Consider the following 5,830-nt stretch of genomic DNA (forward strand, 5'->3'; position numbering starts at 1 on the left):
ATTCGCCTCTGTGTAGTGTTCTTTTGTAAAGTGACTCTCCAATGGATGACAAATGAAGGCAAATGAGTTGCTGCTTTGAGATGGGAAGCAAACGTCCAAATCTGTCACACTCTCTGGCCATGCCAGTGAATTTGGGGAAGGAAGGCTTTCCTGAATTGAGGGCTCTTAAATGCCCGGAGCCCGCAGAGCAGCGTTGGATAGGATTTGAGCCATTCCTAACATTCCTGTCGGGCTCTCTTAGATATTTGGGCCAAGGGATTCCTTCCAACCTGGGCCACTTTGGGTGGGCTCAGGGTGTCCCCAGGGCAGGTGTCAGTGTGTGCAAGGGCCCTTTGTGATGCAGTGCAGCCTGGTCACCGTGGCATGGAACCGTGTCTAAGGACCCTTTGTGACATGTGGTGACATGGGGGCTGGTGGTGACACGGGCACACCAGAGTGCTCGGAGCACGCGACGGGACAGGAGGCGCCAGAGCGGTGCTGTGAGGAGCCCCCGCACAGCACACTCGTTCGTGCCTGACCCCGAGCTTTTCCGAGGCGTTATTCCTGCAGGTGACCTCGTGGAAAGACTGCAGGACTTGGTGACTTGGAGCTTTCCTGAGGTATCTCTGATCCCTGTGGCTGGTGCACTAGTAGCCAGACCTTGGGGTGTGGTGATCTGAATCATTTACGAGGAGTCTGCTGCCCTTGTGGCAGGAGGCCTCAAGTGCAGGACTTGCTGTCCTGCAGCCTTCCTGAGGCTTCTCTGTCGCAGGTGCCTTTAAGGCACAGCTGCACAACTTGTTGCCTTGTAACTTTCCCAAAGCATCTCTCTAGAAGGTGCCCTCGAGGCCAGACTCCGGCATGGCGGGCAGATTTCTCAATCTGTTCAAAGTGTTCAGGGCAATAAAAAGGAGAGGCTCTAGAGTTGCCCCAGCTCCTCAAGAGCCCGAAGAGTCAGAGCCGTTCCAGCCAATGCAGGATGGTGAGTGGCACACCTGGGTCTCAGGGCTGGTGCATGCATCCAGCTTGGCCCCGTCCCGTCCCGTCCCATCCCGTCCGTCCCATCCCATCCCGTCTCATCTCGTCTCAGTCCAGCCCACCCACTGTGGACATGCCCAGGGACAGGACAGAAGAGGGGCCGGGCAGACACCCTGCAGCGGCCGTGCTGGCATCCCCTGGGGCATCCCGGGGCTGTCCCTGCCTGGGGAATGCAGGGCTGGGCTGTGTTCTCCGGCCTCTCCCGCAGCCCCTCAGCTCTGGCTGCGCTCGCTCTTTGCCAGGTGCTGCAGCCATGGAGCCGACACAAGAGCAGAAACCCACCCGTGGCCGCTTCCGCAGAACACTGAAGGTACCTGCAGCCATCCCCACCTGGGCTGGGCCTGCTGTCACTGCTCAGCCCAGCACAGCGCTTGGAGCATGCCATGGAACTTGCCTCTCTTCCCTGTCCTTTGTTCTCCTGCAGATGTTCCGCGAGTTTGTGCCCCTTCGCCGTAGAAAGACCAGCAGCACAGCAACAGAGAGCACAGCCGAGCCTGACTCCAGGCTGAGCGAGCTCCAGGCAGAGCCCGATGTCAGCCCAGATTTGGCTGAGTGCTCAGACCACTTCAACACAGCAGTGAATGATGACAGGGCAAAGGCTGACATGGCAGTGACGGAGGACGTGGCCATGACAAACGCTGACACCGGAGAGACTCAGGGCATCACAAATACTGACACCACTCCCGCTGTCATTCATGCTCCCACCACCGATTTTGTTGAGAAGAGTGTTGTTTCATCTGAGCTGCAGGTTAGCAGTCTGGGGCCAGGGCTGGTGCCCTCCCAGGATCATGTGATCGTGCATCCCCTCAAGGAACGGCCACTGTGCCTCCTTGGTCTTTGAGGCCAGAAGAGTGTGGTGGGAAGGTGTCGCTGGCTGGGTTTTTGGGCTCCCTTTGGGATCTCTGAGACCGCTTCTGCAGCCCTCAGCGACAGAGCACGTTCCCGAGCCTTGCCCAGATAGAAATTTGGCTCGCGGTGAGCTCTTAGACCAGCGGGGTAAATAAACCAGGATATGTAGAAAGCCACAAATCCATAGTTTATTCTATGAAGGCATCCAATCTAGCATATACCAACGGTTATTGTTTTACAGGGGTTTTTATAGCTTTTGGGAGTTTTACAGTTTGCACCAATTATCAAGGGAATTCTACATTCTAACCAATCCCTGAGGGATTTTACATTCAAAGCTGGCCTGCGGATACTAAAAGAGAATGAGCCACTAATACTGGAGATCGAAGGATCTACCAAGGGCGGGAACTGGATTCCTTTTTGTATTCATCATTTCACAAGCCATTTCTTATCTTTAAGCTATGGTTTTCCAAGGAGTTTGTTCTGAGGATGCAGGGAGACTTTCTTCTTTATGAATGTTTTCTGCTCCCTCCACAGGAAGGGAAGCACTTCTTGGGGGAAGCTGGTCCCTTGGACAGCACTCCAAGTCCTCGTCACGCCTCTTCCAGGTGCCAGCCATGGTGAAAAGCATTCACCAGAGTCTCGTGTCCTGTGCCACTGTGGGTGTCAGTCTGCGCACTGACATTCTGAGGCTGGCTGGAGAACACCCTGCTGACGTGGTGCTGACCCTCCTGCGCTGTGCCCCAACGTGTGACAGGTACGAGGCCCACGTGCCTTGAGAGCTCAGGGCTCAACAGCCTTTAGGGCCCACCAGCCTTTAGGGCCCACCGCCCTGTACAGCCTGTCCAATGGGCTCTGCCAGACAGGCAGACAGGCCCAGGACCCTCAGGCCCCTCTGTCTCCTGAGACTGCTGCCACGCTCCCTGCCTGGCCCTCAGGGCACCGGGGCTCTGTCACCTGGGCCCTACAGCTGCACAGGGCACTGGACTGTGACTGAGACACCCCTGACACAGAGCTCTGATCCCACAGAGCTGCTGCAAGGATGTGGAGAGCCATAGGCTCATCGGGATCAACAGTGGAGAAGGTGCTGCCAACTCTGCTGTGTGTGATGGAGGCCTGGCCCCTGCACAGCATGTGCACCTCTGATGGGGACAACAAGGACGTTTTTGCCCTGGCTGTGAGTTTCTGGAACTGGCCTTGGTTTCCTCGCCAGTAGCCTCTCCAGCAGATCTCCATCCATCCTCTCTGTGCCTCAGGCGCTGGGCTAGGGACAGGCTCAGGCAGCACCAGGCCCACTGCTCCCCCTGCCTCTCCCCTCGGGCCCTGCCCCATGGACACCTCGGCACTGAGCGCTGTCTGGGGCTGCTTCTTTTGCAGGCAACTCTGGTGCTCTGGGTGATTATCCGGGTGCCTCAGTGCCATGAGGCCATGATGCATTCTTCCAACGCTCTGGTTACGGCTCTGCTCTTCCATGTCATCATCACCACACAGCAGATGCCAGAGGCAGTTGATAACTTCTGGAGAGCGTGCCGGGAGGATCACCACCTTCCCAGCAAGCCCAACAGGTCCTGGTCCTCCTGTCCTTCCCATGCCCTTGTGGCCAGCGCCAATGCTCCCAGTGTGACCTGGGCTTTGCTCTGCACACAGGTTTGCAGTGCAGACCATGAAGGCTCTGCTCTTCTGTCTGCAGTATGACCCTGAGGTGATGGCCATGGAGCGCAAGCGTGGCTGGGACACGCTGCTCTCTGCTGGCACCCAGCACTATGCCATGGGTCTGCTGGCCAGGTGAGACCCCCTGTTTCCCCTCTGCCCCCGACATTTGCACTGTGTGCCTGGCGTGCCCCACACAGTCCCTGTGGTCATGGGCCAGAGAGCCTTGTCACCGAGGGACGGCCAAGCAGACTGCAAAAGGCTGGGAGAGGAGGTGCCCACAAGGGGCAGCCTCCCAAAGTGCCCACATCACCTCCAGGGATGCTGGGGAAAGACTGCATCTCTGTGAGTCACTCTTGGGAGATTATTGCACCCTCCCCCCACCTCAGGGTCTTACTCCCTTTTTCCCCCTGCTAGGTTGATGCGTCGTGGCTTGATGCCCTTGTGTACCCATGTCGCACTCCACCTACTCCAGCTGCTCAGCACACAGGAGCCACGCTGGGATCTGCCTTTCCTGGCATTCACTGTGGAGGTGAGCCTCTTGGCCAGAGCTCCCTCCCAGCTCTCTGTCCTCTCGTCACCACAGCTGCCTGGGACACTGCCCGTGCCCTGTGCTGATCTCTCAGCCCAGCCCTGTGTGGTTGCGCGCTCCTGCCGGCCGGGTCCGCTGTCACTGCCCTGTGCCTTTCAGGTCCTGGACTGCTTGGATTTCACTCAATGTGCTGACAGCATCCTGGAGATCATGTCAAGGAACCTGCAGAGCAAGTACAGGGAGAGACGTCGCCTGGCACTCAGATGCCTTGTGGTGCTCAGCAAGGATCCCTCGATGGTGAGAAGGGGGCAGCGGCTGAAGCTGTGCTGGGGAAAGCTGCCCCTCGGGCTGCCTGGGCTTCAGGAGCTGCAGCAGATGCTCCCAGCTCTCCTGCCTCACCTCCCTGAGTTCATCACGACAGGCCTTTGGCCTCTGGGCCCTGTGGCAGCAGGGTGGGGTTGCAGTGCCAGCACGGCAGTGGTGGCACTGTAGCCGTTCTTGGCTTCACAGCACAGCCTTGTCTTCTACACAGGCCAAACGTATACGCAGCCTGTCTCGAAGCCTCCTGGAGCTGCTGGGTGATGCACAGAGAGAGGTGATTGGCATGTCCCTCTCTGTCTTCATAAATATCTTCCAGGAAAAACACCTCATGATATCTAGCACTGCTGCTACAAAGCTGGCTGTGCCACTCCTGTCACTACTGGAAAATGTAAGGCTCTGTGCCCCCAGCCATGAGCACTGGCTGCTGCCCCGAAACTTTGTGCCTTCCTGATGTTTGGGCCTTCGCCCAGGTGGGCTGTACAAGTTGCTTCTGAGGTCTTTTCCTCCTTCTTTCCTCCAGGATAGCAGTCATGTGCAGCAGCTTTCCGTTCACCTCTTCTGCAAGGTGATGGACTTGGTAGTGGACAAGGGAAAAACGGCCCTGGAGAGAATTGTGAGCCAGAGCCTGCTCCCACTCTTCTTCCACTGCCATGATGAGAACCAGGAGCTGGCAAAGGTAAAGTTTTGTGTGATGCTGGTGGATGTCTGGAAGGGGCTCGGCTGCCTCCTGCAGGTCCTGGCACCTCCCGGGCTGCAGCCTCCTGCACGCCTTGGCACAGGGACGCGGCTCCTGTGCCCTGAGCTGCGGTGCCATCTGCACATCTCTGCTGCTCTCCAGGCCTCTCGAGAAACGCTGCTTTGTGCGGCCGGGTTCTTGAAGAAGACGGATCTCCAACAGGCGCTGCAGACAGAAGAGCTGTGGATGTTTGCCGAGTGCCTGGTAAGGAGGGCCTGGAAGCGCCAGGCTCAGCCTGGACAAGCCCCCTGAGCGCGGTGCTCACTGTGTGCGCTTGGCAGCTGTGGCCCTGCCCAGGGCTGCACGCAGGAGCCGCACGGGCTCTTCTCCAGGCTCCTGTGGGCCCGAGCCGGGCGCCGACGGAGCCCCGGCCCAGCGGCTGCTGGCCGCGCCTCAGGGCTGTGCGGGCAGGGGAGGCCGGGGCCGGCCAAAGCGGGGAGCGCCTGGCAAAGGGGCACAAAGCCCGGCCCGACCCTTCCCTCCCGCCGCTCTCTCCAGCTGGCAGACGACAGGAGCCGAGCGGCCGAGCACCTGCGCCAGGCCCTGCCGTACCTGCAGAGCCCACAGCAGTCCGTCCAATTAGCGGCCATCAGGTTCATGGGTGAGCCCGGGCTCCCTCCCCTCCCCTCCCCTCCCCTCCCCGCCCCGCCGCAGCTCGGCCCCAGCCCCGCCTGCGGCCCCGGCAGCGCGGCATCCGGGCCCGGCGCCGTGGAGCCCCGGCTGCCCTC

At 59.4% G+C, this 5,830-nt stretch overlaps 1 long non-coding RNA gene across 1 annotated transcript; it reads left to right on the plus strand.

The window, feature by feature from the left end:
- The first annotated feature begins 3,925 nt into the window (after positions 1 to 3,925).
- Positions 3,926 to 4,714, plus strand: LOC148223132 (uncharacterized). Its single transcript, XR_015804695.1, has 3 exons — positions 3,926 to 4,045; positions 4,205 to 4,342; positions 4,578 to 4,714. It is a non-coding gene; the product is annotated as an uncharacterized LOC148223132 (long non-coding RNA).
- Positions 4,715 to 5,830: the final 1,116 nt, after the last annotated feature.

This window comes from Sturnus vulgaris, chromosome 7 (assembly GCF_052056855.1).
Source record: "Sturnus vulgaris isolate bStuVul1 chromosome 7, bStuVul1.hap1, whole genome shotgun sequence".
NCBI classification, from domain to species: Eukaryota; Metazoa; Chordata; class Aves; order Passeriformes; family Sturnidae; genus Sturnus; species Sturnus vulgaris.